The following is a 12,521-nucleotide window of genomic DNA, read 5'->3' on the forward strand; positions in this document are numbered from 1 at the left end:
AATATGTTGACAGGCCAACAAGAGGCGAGGCCACGTTGGATTTGGTTTTGGGTAATGAACCAGGCCAGGTGTTGGATTTGGAGGTAGGAGAGCACTTTGGGGACAGTGACCACAATTCGGTGACGTTTACGTTAATGATGGAAAGGGATAAGTATACACCGCAGGGCAAGAGTTATAGCTGGGGGAAGGGCAATTATGATGCCATTAGACGTGACTTGGGGGGGATAAGGTGGAGAAGTAGGCTGCAAGTGTTGGGCACACTGGATAAGTGGGGCTTGTTCAAGGATCAGCTACTGCGTGTTCTTGATAAGTATGTACCGGTCAGACAGGGAGGAAGGCGTCGAGCGAGGGAACCGTGGTTTACCAAGGAAGTGGAATCTCTTGTTAAGAGGAAGAAGGAGGCCTATGTGAAGATGAAGTGTGAAGTTTCGGTTGGGGCGATGGATAGTTACAAGGTAGCGAGGAAGGATCTAAAGAGAGAGCTAAGACGAGCAAGGAGGGGACATGAGAAGTATTTGGCAGGAAGGATCAAGGAAAACCCAAAAGCTTTCTATAGGTATGTCAGGAATAAGCGAATGACTAGGGAAAGAGTAGGACCAGTCGAGGACAGGGATGGGAAATTGTGTGTGGAGTCTGAAGAGATAGGCAAGATACTAAATGAATATTTTTCGTCAGTATTCACTCAGGAAAAAGATAATGTTGTGGAGGAGAATGCTGAGCCCCAGGCTAATAGAATAGATGGCATTGAGGTACGTAGGGAAGAGGTGTTGGCAATTCTGGACAGGCTGAAAATAGATAAGTCCCCGGGACCTGATGGGATTTATCCTAGGATTCTCTGGGAGGCCAGGGAAGAGATTGCTGGACCTTTGGCTTTGATTTTTATGTCATCATTGGCTACAGGAATAGTGCCAGAGGACTGGAGGACAGCAAATGTGGTCCCTTTGTTCAAAAAGGGGAGCAGAGACAACCCCGGCAACTATAGACCGGTGAGCCTCACGTCTGTAGTGGGTAAAGCCTTGGAGTTTTTAAGAGACAAGATTTATAATCATCTAGATAGGAATAATATGATCAGGGATAGTCAGCATGGCTTTGTGAAGGGTAGGTCATGCCTCACAAACCTTATTGAGTTCTTTGAGAAGGTGACTGAACAGGTAGACGAGGGTAGAGCAGTTGATGTGGTGTATATGGATTTCAGCAAAGCGTTTGATAAGGTTCCCCACGGTAGGCTATTGCAAAAAATACGGAGGCTGGGGATTGAGGGTGATTTAGAGATGTGGATCAGAAATTGGCTAGCTGAAAGAAGACAGAGGGTGGTGGTTGATGGGAAATGTTCAGAATGGAGTACAGTCACAAGTGGAGTACCACAAGGATCTGTTCTGGGGCCGTTGCTGTTTGTCATTTTTATCAATGACCTAGAGGAAGGCGCAGAAGGGTGGGTGAGTAAATTTGCAGACGATACTAAAGCCGGTGGTGTTGTCGATAGTGTGGAAGGATGTAGCAGGTTACAGAGGGATATAGATAAGCTGCAGAGCTGGGCTGAGAGGTGGCAAATGGAGTTTAATGTAGAGAAGTGTGAGGTGATTCACTTTGGAAGGAATAACAGGAATGTGGAATATTTGGCTAATGGTAAAGTTCTTGAAAGTGTGGATGAGCAGAGGGATCTAGGTGTCCATGTACATAGATCCCTGAAAGTTGCCACCCAGGTTGATAGGGTTGTGAAGAAGGCCTATGGAGTGTTGGCCTTTATTGGTAGAGGGATTGAGTTCCGGAGTCGGGAGGTCATGTTGCAGCTGTACAGAACTCTGGTACGGCCGCATTTGGAGTATTACGTACAGTTCTGGTCACCGCATTATAGGAAGGACGTGGAGGCTTTGGAGCGGGTGCAGAGGAGATTTACCAGGATGTTGCCTGGTATGGAGGGAAAATCTTATGAGGAAAGGCTGATGGACTTGAGGTTGTTTTCGTTGGAGAGAAGAAGGTTAAGAGGAGACTTAATAGAGGCATACAAAATGATCAGGGGGTTGGATAGGGTGGACAGTGAGAGCCTTCTCCCGCGGATGGATATGGCTGGCACGAGGGGACATAACTTTAAACTGAGGGGTAATAGATATAGGACAGAGGTCAGAGGTAGGTTCTTTACGCAAAGAGTAGTGAGGCCGTGGAATGCCCTACCTGCTACAGTAGTGAACTCGCCAACATTGAGGGCATTTAAAAGTTTATTGGATAAACATATGGATGATAATGGCATAGTGTAGGTTAGATGGCTTTTGTTTCGGTGCAACATCGTGGGCCGAAGGGCCTGTACTGCGCTGTATTGTTCTATGTTCTATCCCAGCCCCTCTCCCTCCCTCCCTCCGCCCGCCCAGCCCCTCTCCCCCTCCGCCCAGCCCCTCTCCCCCTCCGCCCAGCCCCTCTCCCACCCGCCCAGCCCCTCTCCCTCCCTCCCTCCGCCCAGCCCCTCTCCCTCCCTCCCTCCGCCCAGCCCCTCTCCCTCCCTCCCTCCGCCCAGCCCCTCTCCCTCCCTCCCTCCCTCCGCCCAGCCCCTCTCCCTCCCTCCCTCCCTCCGCCCAGCCCCTCTCCCTCCCTCCGCCCAGCCCCTCTCCCTCCCTCCCTCCGCCCAGCCCCTCTCCCTCCCTCCCTCCGCCCAGCCCCTCTCCCTCCCTCCCTCCCTCCCTCCGCCCAGCCCCTCTCCCTCCCACCCTCCGCCCAGCCCCTCTCCCTCCCTCCCTCCGCCCAGCCCCTCTCCCTCCCTCCCTCCGCCCAGCCCCTCTCCCTCCCTCCCTCCGCCCAGCCCCTCTCCCTCCCTCCCTCCGCCCAGCCCCTCTCCCTCCCTCCCTCCGCCCAGCCCCTCTCCCTCCCTCCCTCCCTACGCCGAGCCCCTCTCCCTCCCACCCTCCGCCCAGCCCCTCTCCCTCCCACCCTCCGCCCAGCCCCTCTCCCTCCCTCCCTCCGCCCAGTCCCTCTCCCTCCCTCCCTCCGCCCAGCCCCTCTCCCTCCCTCCCTCCCTCCGCCCAGCCCCTCTCCCTCCCTCCGCCCAGCCCCTCTCCCTCCCTCCCTCCGCCCAGCCCCTCTCCCTCCCTCCCTCCGCCCAATCCCTCTCCCTCCCTCCCTCCGCCCAATCCCTCTCCCTCCCTCCCTCCGCCCAACCCCTCTCCCTCCCTCCCACTGCCCAGCCCCTCTCCTCTGGTCTCTCCCCCCCCCCCCCCACTTTAATGGGATGGATGTTGTGCAGTTTGACTTACCCTCCCCCCCCCACCCCCCCTGTTGTGTTCAAGTCTTGGGGGGGGGGATACCAAGCTGGGAGGAGTTTAATCAAAAGCTGTTTTCTTAATCCTTCTCATCCTGGTTATGGTGAAGTTTTGGCTGTGTGTGTGTGTGTGTTTTTGGGGGGGCGTGGTATTTGGGTGTGTGTGTGTTTGTTTGTGTGCATGGGTGTGTGTTTGTGTGTGTTGGGGGGTTGTTTGTGCCTGTGTGTGTGTTTGTGTGTGTTGGGGGGTTGTTTGTGCCTGTGTGTGTGTTTGTGTGTGTTGGGGGGTTGTTTGTGCCTGTGTGTGTGTTTGGGTGTATTTGGATGTGTGTTGGGGGGGTGTTTGGGCCTGTGTTTCTGTGTGTGTTTGGGGGGTTGTGTGTGTGTGTGATTGCGGGTTTGTGTGCGTGGGTGTGTGTTGGGGAGGGCGTTTAGGCCTTTGTGTGTGTTTGTGTGTGTGCTGGGGGGGGTTGTTTGGGGATGTTTGTGTGTGTGTGTTTGTGTGTGTGTTGGGGGGGGGCGGTTTGGGGATGTTCGTGTGTGTTTGGGGGGGGGGGGGTGTTTGGGTGTGTGTGCGTTTGTGTGTGTGGGTGTGTGTTTGTGTGTTGGGGGGGGGATGTTTGGGTCTGTGTGTGTGTCTGATGGGGTGGGGGGGGGGGGGGGGGGGGGGGGGGGGGGGGAGGTGACCCACCAACGCACTGTGGCTCCAAAATGTACTCTGGACAATCTCCTGTGGCTTTGCAAGTCAAGACCAACTGCAGTCTTTAGGCCAAGCTGAGATTAGATGAGTTGGCGCAGCCATATCACAAGCTCCATTTCAAAGTTGCACATCCTTTTTTAGATTTCAACAGTAACTTTATTTAATATTATTAATTATACTTCAGTCGCCAAGCCTTTTCTAATTTGGGAAGCAGAGAAGTAGAGTTTGTTGGGAAATCAGAGTTTCTCATTGGGACAGTGTGAGAAACTGGGACTTGCAAGACTGAGGCACTACAGTGCCCCCCCCCCCCCCCCCCCCCCATCAATCAGAGGGCATAGATACAGAGTGACTAGTTTACACAGTAAGTTCTCATTATAAATGTGGACAGAAGAATCCATGAAGGCTGAAGATTGACAGCAAGTGCACAGAGACAGAAGGTTTTTAAATTATATTTAACTCCACAAAAAGGTTCATGTCCAGTGAGAACCCATCACACTCCAGTGCCAAAAATATTAAAAAGGAGACCACCTTATTTTCTGCAGGACCTTCTGAGCCTTGAACTACCCCCAAAGCATTGGAACTGCAACACACAAGTAGCTACTGTTCTAACTTAATGTAGTAACTGCCCCAAGGTACTTCACAGGAGAATTATGAAATAGAAAGAGATATTGAACCAAAGGAGGAAATACGAGGACAGATGACTGAAAGCGTGGCCAAGGAGGTAAGCTTTTAAGGAACATCAGATAAAGGAGGGAGATGCAGAGAGATTTAAGGAGGAAATTCCAGAGCTTAGGCGGCTGAAGGAAGTCAGGGGTGTACAAGAGGAAAGCAGAGAGCTCAGAAGACTTTGGGGCTGAAGGGACGTACAGAGATCAGCAACCGCTTTCTAATTGACTGTGCAATGGTGGGTCGATAGGAGTATCTCAGGACTAATCACTCTCCTGGGCGTGCTGAGGCGCAGCAACATTTAAGAGGTGCAATCATTAAGGACCAAGTCATGGTGTTTGGGGATCAATGTGCATCGTAAGACCCACCAAACGCACTGTGGCTCCAAAATGTCCTGCAGCAACTCAACACCCTCCCTGACTGAGCAGGGGAGGAGCACCAATAACCAGCGAATGTTTCCAGTGTAGGCTCCTTCTCTGATCTGTATGCAACCCATGTGCATTGGCCTCTTTGAAATCATCCTGAATACATTAAGGAAGATAATGCATCTTTCTTAAAGTTGCCTAAATTACATTAAGAGCTGTGGCAATGTTTTCCAACAACAATAAATTACGTATATCGCACCTTTAATGTAATAAATTTCTGTAACATTTACAAGAATTCAGCAATGAGATCACATTCCAAGCTGCTTTGCATATATTGTACCAAATATAAAAGGTCTTGGCACAGGAAACGCTGTTCAATGGGAATCTAAAAATCCCCACACAGCAAAAAAAAAAAAAAGGGTTTTATTGTGTTAAGAATGGGATGACGAATGAAGCTGACAGAGTTATATAACGGCGGGTGCAAGAGTGCACGGTGTTCAACACATTTGTTCCCAGACGGTGTTGCAATGAGTTAAGACACCAGCACGCTGGGTCATACAGAATATATGAGCAGACAATTCAGTGGGTATGTGATTTGCCAAGCTGCATCTAATCCCTACTAAGGTGGGAAGCAGGAGGGGCCGATGTTTCCCGATGGCCTTGATTACAATCTTAATATTGCTCTCAATTTGCTGACTCTGCTGTAGAGAGCTTGCCAGAAAGGAGCCAGAGAATGGTGTACCAGCAGCCCTTAAAAGCTACTTATTCAAAGGAGTTGGGTCAATTTAAAGGGATGTATCCACTTAATGGGCGGCACAGCAGCACAGTGGTTAGCACTGTTGCTTCATAGTGCCAAGGTCCCGGGTTCGATTCCCGGCTTGGGTCACTGTCTGTGCGGAGTCTGCACGTTCTCCCCGTGTCTGCGTGAGTTTCCTCCGGGTGCTCCGGTTTCCTCCCACAATTCCCGAAAGATGTGCTTGTTCGGTGAATTGGACATTCCGAATTCTCGCTCTGTGTACCCGAACGGGAGCTGGAATGTGGCGACTAGGCGATTTTCACAATAACTTCATTGCAGTGTTAATATAAGCCTACTTGTGACACTAATAAAGATTATAAGATTCCAAAAAGATACATCACCTGATAGTCTTTGCAAGGATTGTTAATATTTAAATGCATAAGAAGATTTGTTTGAATAACAAGACCCAATCCTGGCAGATCTTTAATGCCTGAAACAAGAAGCAGAAAACAGTGGCTAAACATAGAAAATATGAGCAGGAGTAGGCCATTCAGCCCTTCGATGTGATACTGACTGATTCTCTATCTCAACGCCATACTTCTGCTCTCTCCCCATGTAGCCATGTAAAATGGCTGACTCCCGATTAGAATGGCCAAACCCCGATTTAAAATGGCAATCGGAAGAGGCTGATGGGAAAATCAGCCAACAGGTCTCAAACAGACAGCTGCAGGTAAAACAGTGTATTCGCCTCTGGGGAAGTCAGTCCAGACCGATACCTGCAGCCATCAACATCACAACAACCCAGCCATCTGCATACTAAGCAGCAATCCCCGGGAACAATCGATACAAAATAGACACACAAAGCCGACCCAGACCTTTCGGTGCCAGCAGGAGCTGACACAAAGAGAGGTAAACGACCACCCCTCGATCAAGGAATCGCTCCAGTATTGGAGAATATCGAACCAAGTGATTGGGACCAAGTCCAATCACTTGGAACCAGGTACGAGGTCCGCCCCAAGAGGCGGGAAGCCCCTGGGGACTATAAGAATAGGGGCCAAGTTCAACTCGACCCTTCTTCTTCTCCCGGCTGCAGCACACCCTTCTTCTCCTCTCCGCACCCTTCGAGACCCTTCTGCAAGAGAACGTAAGTTTTACTCCAACGATCGCTACCAGATAGACACTCCTGACTATCGACCTGTACCAGCTTTTGAATCCCGCAGGCTCAGAAACCCATTCGAAAGGCCATTCGTTACCCTGACCTGGTGGGCTATTTTCAAAGTTAAGTATTGGCCTGTTAGTGGTAGGTAGTAGTTTAGAAGTAGAATTAATGTATAAGTATTAATTGCTGTATATAATAAATGAGCGTTGATTTAACTCTTACTAAGCGGTGTGTTGGATTATTAATCATTACTTGGACTTGAAGCACGTGGCGGTATCAGAAAGATACCTGGCGACTCAAGAGCAAAGGTGACAGAATTAGAGCAAATAAACTAAGGCTAAAACGAGCAACACCCATTTCCCTTGATGCCTTTAATGTCCAGAAATCTATCTACTTATTTCTTAAATATATTAAGTGACTTGGCCTCCACAGCCTTATGTGGTAGAGAATTCTATAAGTTCAACACCATCTGAGTGAAGAAATTGCTCCTCACCCTGGTCCAAATGAAAAACCAAAGAAAAGTTACAGCACTGAAGGGGACCATTCGGCCCATCTTGTCCATGCCAGACGAAGGCCTTTCTAATCCCACCTTCCTGCACCCAGTCCATAGTCCTGTAGCGTACAGCATTTAAGGTGCAGATCAGGAGGCAGCACGGTGGCACAGTGGTTAGCACCGCTGCCTCACGGTGCCGTGGTCCCAGGTTCGATCCCGGCTCTGGGTCACTGTCCATGTGGAGTTTGCACATTCTCCCTGTGTTTGCGTGGGTTTCGCCCCCACAACCCAAAGATGTGCCGGCTAGGTGGATTGGCCACGCTAAATTGCCCCTTAATTGGGAAAACATAATTGGGTACTCTAGATTTTTTTTTTTTAAAGTGCAGATCAGATACTTTTTAAAAGAGTTGAGGGTCTCTGCCTCCACCACCAACTCGGGCAGCGAATTCCAAACTCCCACTGCCCTCTTCCTTATGTCCCTTCCACACCTCTGCTACTTCTCTTGAATCTCTGTCCCCTGGTTCTAGAATTCTCCACCAAGGGGAATATTTTATCCTGTCCACTCCATCACTTCCCCTCATAATTTTGTTCACCTCAATTAAGTCACCCATCAGCCTTCTTGTTCCAAGGAAAATGGCCTACCTTGTTTCCAGAAACTGTGACCCATTGTTGAAGACGTCCCAGCCAGGAAAAATAACATCCCTGCATCCAGCCTGTCCCGCTCTGTCAGAATTTTATACGTTTTAATGAGATCCCTCCTCATTCTTCTAAACTCCAGTAAACATAGGCCGAGTCAACCCAATCTCTCCTCATATGACAATCCTGCCATCCCAGGAATCTGTCTGGTGAACCTTCGCTACGTTCCCTCTACAGCAAGTGTATCTTTTCTATGGTAAAGAGACCAAATCTGTGCACAATATTCCAGGTGTGGTCTCTCCAAGGCCCTGTACAGCTGCAGCAAGACATCCTCTTGCAACAAGTGGCAACAAAGTTTTCCTCCTAACTGCTTACCTTGCATGCTTGGTTTCAATGACTAGTATATAAGGATACCCAGGTCCCTTTATATATCAACATTTCCCAATCTATCGTAATTCAAATAATACTCTGCCATTCTGCTTTTTCTACCAAAGCAGTAAAGTTCACACGTATCCACATTATACCGCATCCGCCTTGTATTTACCCACTCACCTAACTTGTCCAAATCACCTTGAAGCCTTTTTCTCCCTCCCTCCTTTTTTAAATAGCGGGGTTACATGTGCCACGCTCCAATCTGCTGGAACTGTCCCAGCGTCTACAAAGTTTTGGGGGGATGACAACCAACGCATCCACTATTTCCATGGCCACCACCTTTATTATCCTAGGGTGTAGTTTATCAGGTCCTGGGGATTCATCAGCTTTCAGTCCCATTAATTTCTCCAGAACTATTTTAATTTTCTTCAATTCCCTCTCCTCACTAGGCCCTTGCTTCCCTAGCATTTCTGGGAGGTTATTTGGGTCTTCTTCTGTGAAGACAGAACTAAAGTAGATGTTTAATTGCTCCGCCATTTCCTCATTCTCCATTATCAATTTTCCCATTTCGGATTGTAAGGGACCTACATTTCACTTCACTCATTTTGTTTCTTGTTACATACAAAGTCCGCTTTTATGTTCCTTGTAAGTTTACTCCCATACTCTATTTTCCCCTCTTAATCAATCTTTAGGTCCCCCTGGGCTGAATTCTAAATTGTCCCCAATCCTCAAGCTTGCTACTTTTTGTAGCAACTTTATATGACTCTTCTTTGGCTCTAATACCAGCCTTAAGTTCTTTTGTTAATGGTTGGGCCAGTTTGCGTGTTGTGTTTTTGCACCAGAAATTAATGTCTAACTGTTGCAATGCATGCATTTGTTCCTTAAATATTAGCTATTGCCAATCCACTATCCATGAAATTACCCAAACTATCACAGCCAACATGCCTCATAGTTCCCTTTATTTAGATTTATGACCCTCGTTTCAGATTGGACTAGTTAAGTTCTATCCTAATGGAGAATTCCAGCATGTTATGGTCACTCTTCCCTAAAAGGCCCCGCACAACAAGATTATTGTTGGTTATATCAAGGTGATATAACCTATCACCCTCTTACTTACCAGGAATACCCTTGGATATTTGGTTCTTAGCCTTGGTCACCTTGCAACCATGTCTCTGCAATCATATCGTACCAGTTTGCAACTACTTCCGCTGTTAATTCATCTATCTTCTTGCTCATGCTCATGCATTCTGATACAGTACCTATAGATTTGTCTTTTTAACTTTTTTTGCACACCTTATTTTATACAATGGTCCTATTTTCTACTAACCCTCGTTTCCTCTGCCTTGCACTTTCGCTTCCTGCTTTTCTGTCTTTCACTTCTATCTTTGCTTCCCACTCTTGTGTCTCCTTGCTTGGGTTCCCATCCCCTGCCACTATAGTTTAAATTCTCCCCCAGAGGACGAGCTAATGCCCCTGTGAGGATATTAGCCCCAGGCCTGCTGGGGTGCAATCCGCCCAGTTGTACAGGTCCCATATTTCCCAGAATGGGTCCCTATGCCTCAGAAATCTAAATCCCTCCCTCCTGTACAATCTCCCCAGTCATGTATTCATTTGACCTATTCCTGATCGTGCCAGCACGTGACACTGGGAGTAATCCTGGAGATTACTACCTTTGATGTCCAGCTTTTTAGATTTATTTTCTAGCTCCCCATATATTCTGCTTGCAGAACCTCATCCCTCTTCTTGCATGTGTCGTTAGTACCGGCATGGATGACAACCTCTGGCTGTTCACCCTCCTCCTTCAGAATGTCCTACAGCCATTCAGTCACATCCTTGGCCCTGGCACCAGGGAGGCAACATACCAGCCTATCCCGTTTGTGGCCACAGGAAAGTCTACCTGTTCCCCTTGTGATATAATCCCCTATCAGTATTGTTCTCCCCCACCCTTATTTATTCCCCCCTAGGCAGCTGAGCTACTTGAGGTGCCATGGACTTGGCTCTTGCTGCATCCCCCTGAGACATGGGGAAAATGGTCCTTCTCCCGTCCGCTCCTCTCAAGCAATGGAGCTGGTTACCATTGCAAACCCCCCGTCCAGTGGCTGATCAAGCGGAAAGCAGCTGAATGGAAAGGATTACCTGCCCCAAAGGAAAACATTACTCGGAAAGAAAACCGCCTCATCCGGAACTGGGACAGCGAAGAGAAGGCTTTAGCTTTGAACTAGCTTTGCTGGCAGTGTTTGATGCAGACATTGGGCACCTGAACTCAAGAGGAAATATCTATTCATTCCTTACCTCCATGAGCAAACAAAGAAAACCTTGGAATCCCGAAAAGCCAGAGTAGGCTCCAAGCTTTTCCTCATCCTTAAATTCTCTCAACTGTTTTATTTTTCTTTCCATGCTCTTCCCCTGTCAACCTCCGTGATTATATCTACCCTCAGAGAGAACGGCGTTCACGGTTTGAAATAAAAATACATTTTGCACAAATACAGCAAATCTTATTTTAAAGCATAAAATCAAGTTTAGTGATAATTCAGTCAGCCCGATTCCCTAATAACAGTCAACAGGACCCACGGCTCCCCTTGACCTGTGCAATTTCCCATTTCCAAAAGTAACTTCAGTGTTACAGGATATCCACAGGCACTCCTCTCTGATTCATTCCATCTTTTAAAAAACTTTGTTTCTTCCGGTTGCTGGTTAAGTAACCTGTAATGGATAACTCTGCCAACTCTGGCACAAGCATCACGTGAATGTTTCGGCACCAACCCGTTTCCCGGCTTCGTATCCATCCAACCCCGGCAGGGGCTGGTTTAGCACTGGGCGAAATCGCTGGCTTTTAAAGCAGACCAAGGCAGGCCAGCAGCACGGTTCGATTCCCGTACCGGCCTCCCCGAACAGGCGCCGGAATGTGGCGACTAGGGGCTTTTCACAGTAACTTCATTGAAGCCTACTCGTGACAATCAGCGATTTTCATTTTCATTTTTTCATTTACTTTTTTAATGTTTCAGGCATGTTTGCCCTCCCAGATATTTGGAGCTGAGAAACGCTGTGACGGGCAGGTGCCTGCGCAGCGGACCGTGATCAGTCGTAGACGATGCGATAAAAATGTGAACGACCGTGCTGGGGCCAAAGGAAAGCTCATTGCTCGGGTAGCACGTCCGCATTGGGTGAGGGGCAGAACAGAAGAGACCTCAGAGGCACTGCTGGGAGACGAAGAATAAAGGAAACAGCCACCCCACCAGGAGACAAAAGGCAAGCTCAATACCCCCTGAGCTAAGCTCCAAAATAGAGATTTGAATCGAAGAGCAGATTTGAAGCTGTGCTGGAGAATTTCTTTATACCACTGCCCTGCCCCCGGCCCCACCCACCCCACCACCACAATTGCACTTTCTCTCTTTAAGAATAAAATCCCAAAGCAAATGGGTTCAAGTAACATTCTTCCCGCCAGTGAGAAAGAAAAAATAAATCACACACACACAGCATACATAATCCCTCAAAACAAAATTAGCATGTTGGTGAGCTTTGTAGTGGAATCCAGCCGCTCAACACCGAACCTTTTGCAGCTGTAAATAGCCACATCCCATACGGCAGTGTCCAAGGCTTTTGACAACAAGTTTCTACAAGATCTGGAAAGCGAGTCGGAAAAGGAGCCGGAGACCCAATGTACAAATTGCACGGCAGTTAATCAAAACATTTCTTTCATTCCCGGAGAAAATGCAGTAAATGACCCAGCGGGTCAGGCAGCATCTGTGGAAAGCGAAACGCAGCTCACGCAGGTCGATGACCTTTCTTCAGACCTGGAATAAATATAGAAATTTATTATTCACCCCCCCCCCCCATATGTTTCCCTGTTTCTCTCTCTTTCTGTGCTGTAAAACCCCAAGATTCTATCACCCAAAACTAGAGTTAGAAATCGGACCCGCAATGTCCAGCGCGGGGGCACAATGGTTAGCACAGTTGCTTCACAGCTCCAGGGTCCCAGGTTCGATTCCTGGCTTGGGTCCCTTAGTGTGCGGAGTCTGCACGTTCTCCCCGTGTCTGCGTGGGTTTCCTCCGGGTGCTCCAGTTTCCTCCCACAGTCCAAAGATGTGCAGGTTAGGTGGATTGGCCATGCTAAATTGCCCTTAGTGTCCAAAGAGGTTAAGTGGGG

General features: G+C 48.5%; 1 protein-coding gene across 5 annotated transcripts in view; it reads right to left on the reverse strand.

Moving 5' to 3' along the window:
• The window catches only part of lzts2a (leucine zipper, putative tumor suppressor 2a), a 223,018-nt gene that overhangs the window by 100,391 nt on the left and 110,106 nt on the right, over positions 1–12,521 (reverse strand). For 4 of the 5 annotated variants that reach the window (XM_072479560.1, XM_072479558.1, XM_072479562.1 and 1 more), the window contains one exon: positions 6,116–6,204. The exons of the other annotated variant lie outside the window; for it this stretch is intronic. The gene's annotated coding sequence lies outside the window, so the exon portion shown is untranslated. The remainder of the gene's footprint in view (positions 1–6,115; positions 6,205–12,521) is intronic. 5 annotated transcript variants of the gene reach the window in all.

The sequence above is a fragment of the Scyliorhinus torazame genome, chromosome 16 (assembly GCF_047496885.1).
Source record: "Scyliorhinus torazame isolate Kashiwa2021f chromosome 16, sScyTor2.1, whole genome shotgun sequence".
In the NCBI taxonomy this organism is placed as follows: domain Eukaryota; kingdom Metazoa; phylum Chordata; class Chondrichthyes; order Carcharhiniformes; family Scyliorhinidae; genus Scyliorhinus; species Scyliorhinus torazame.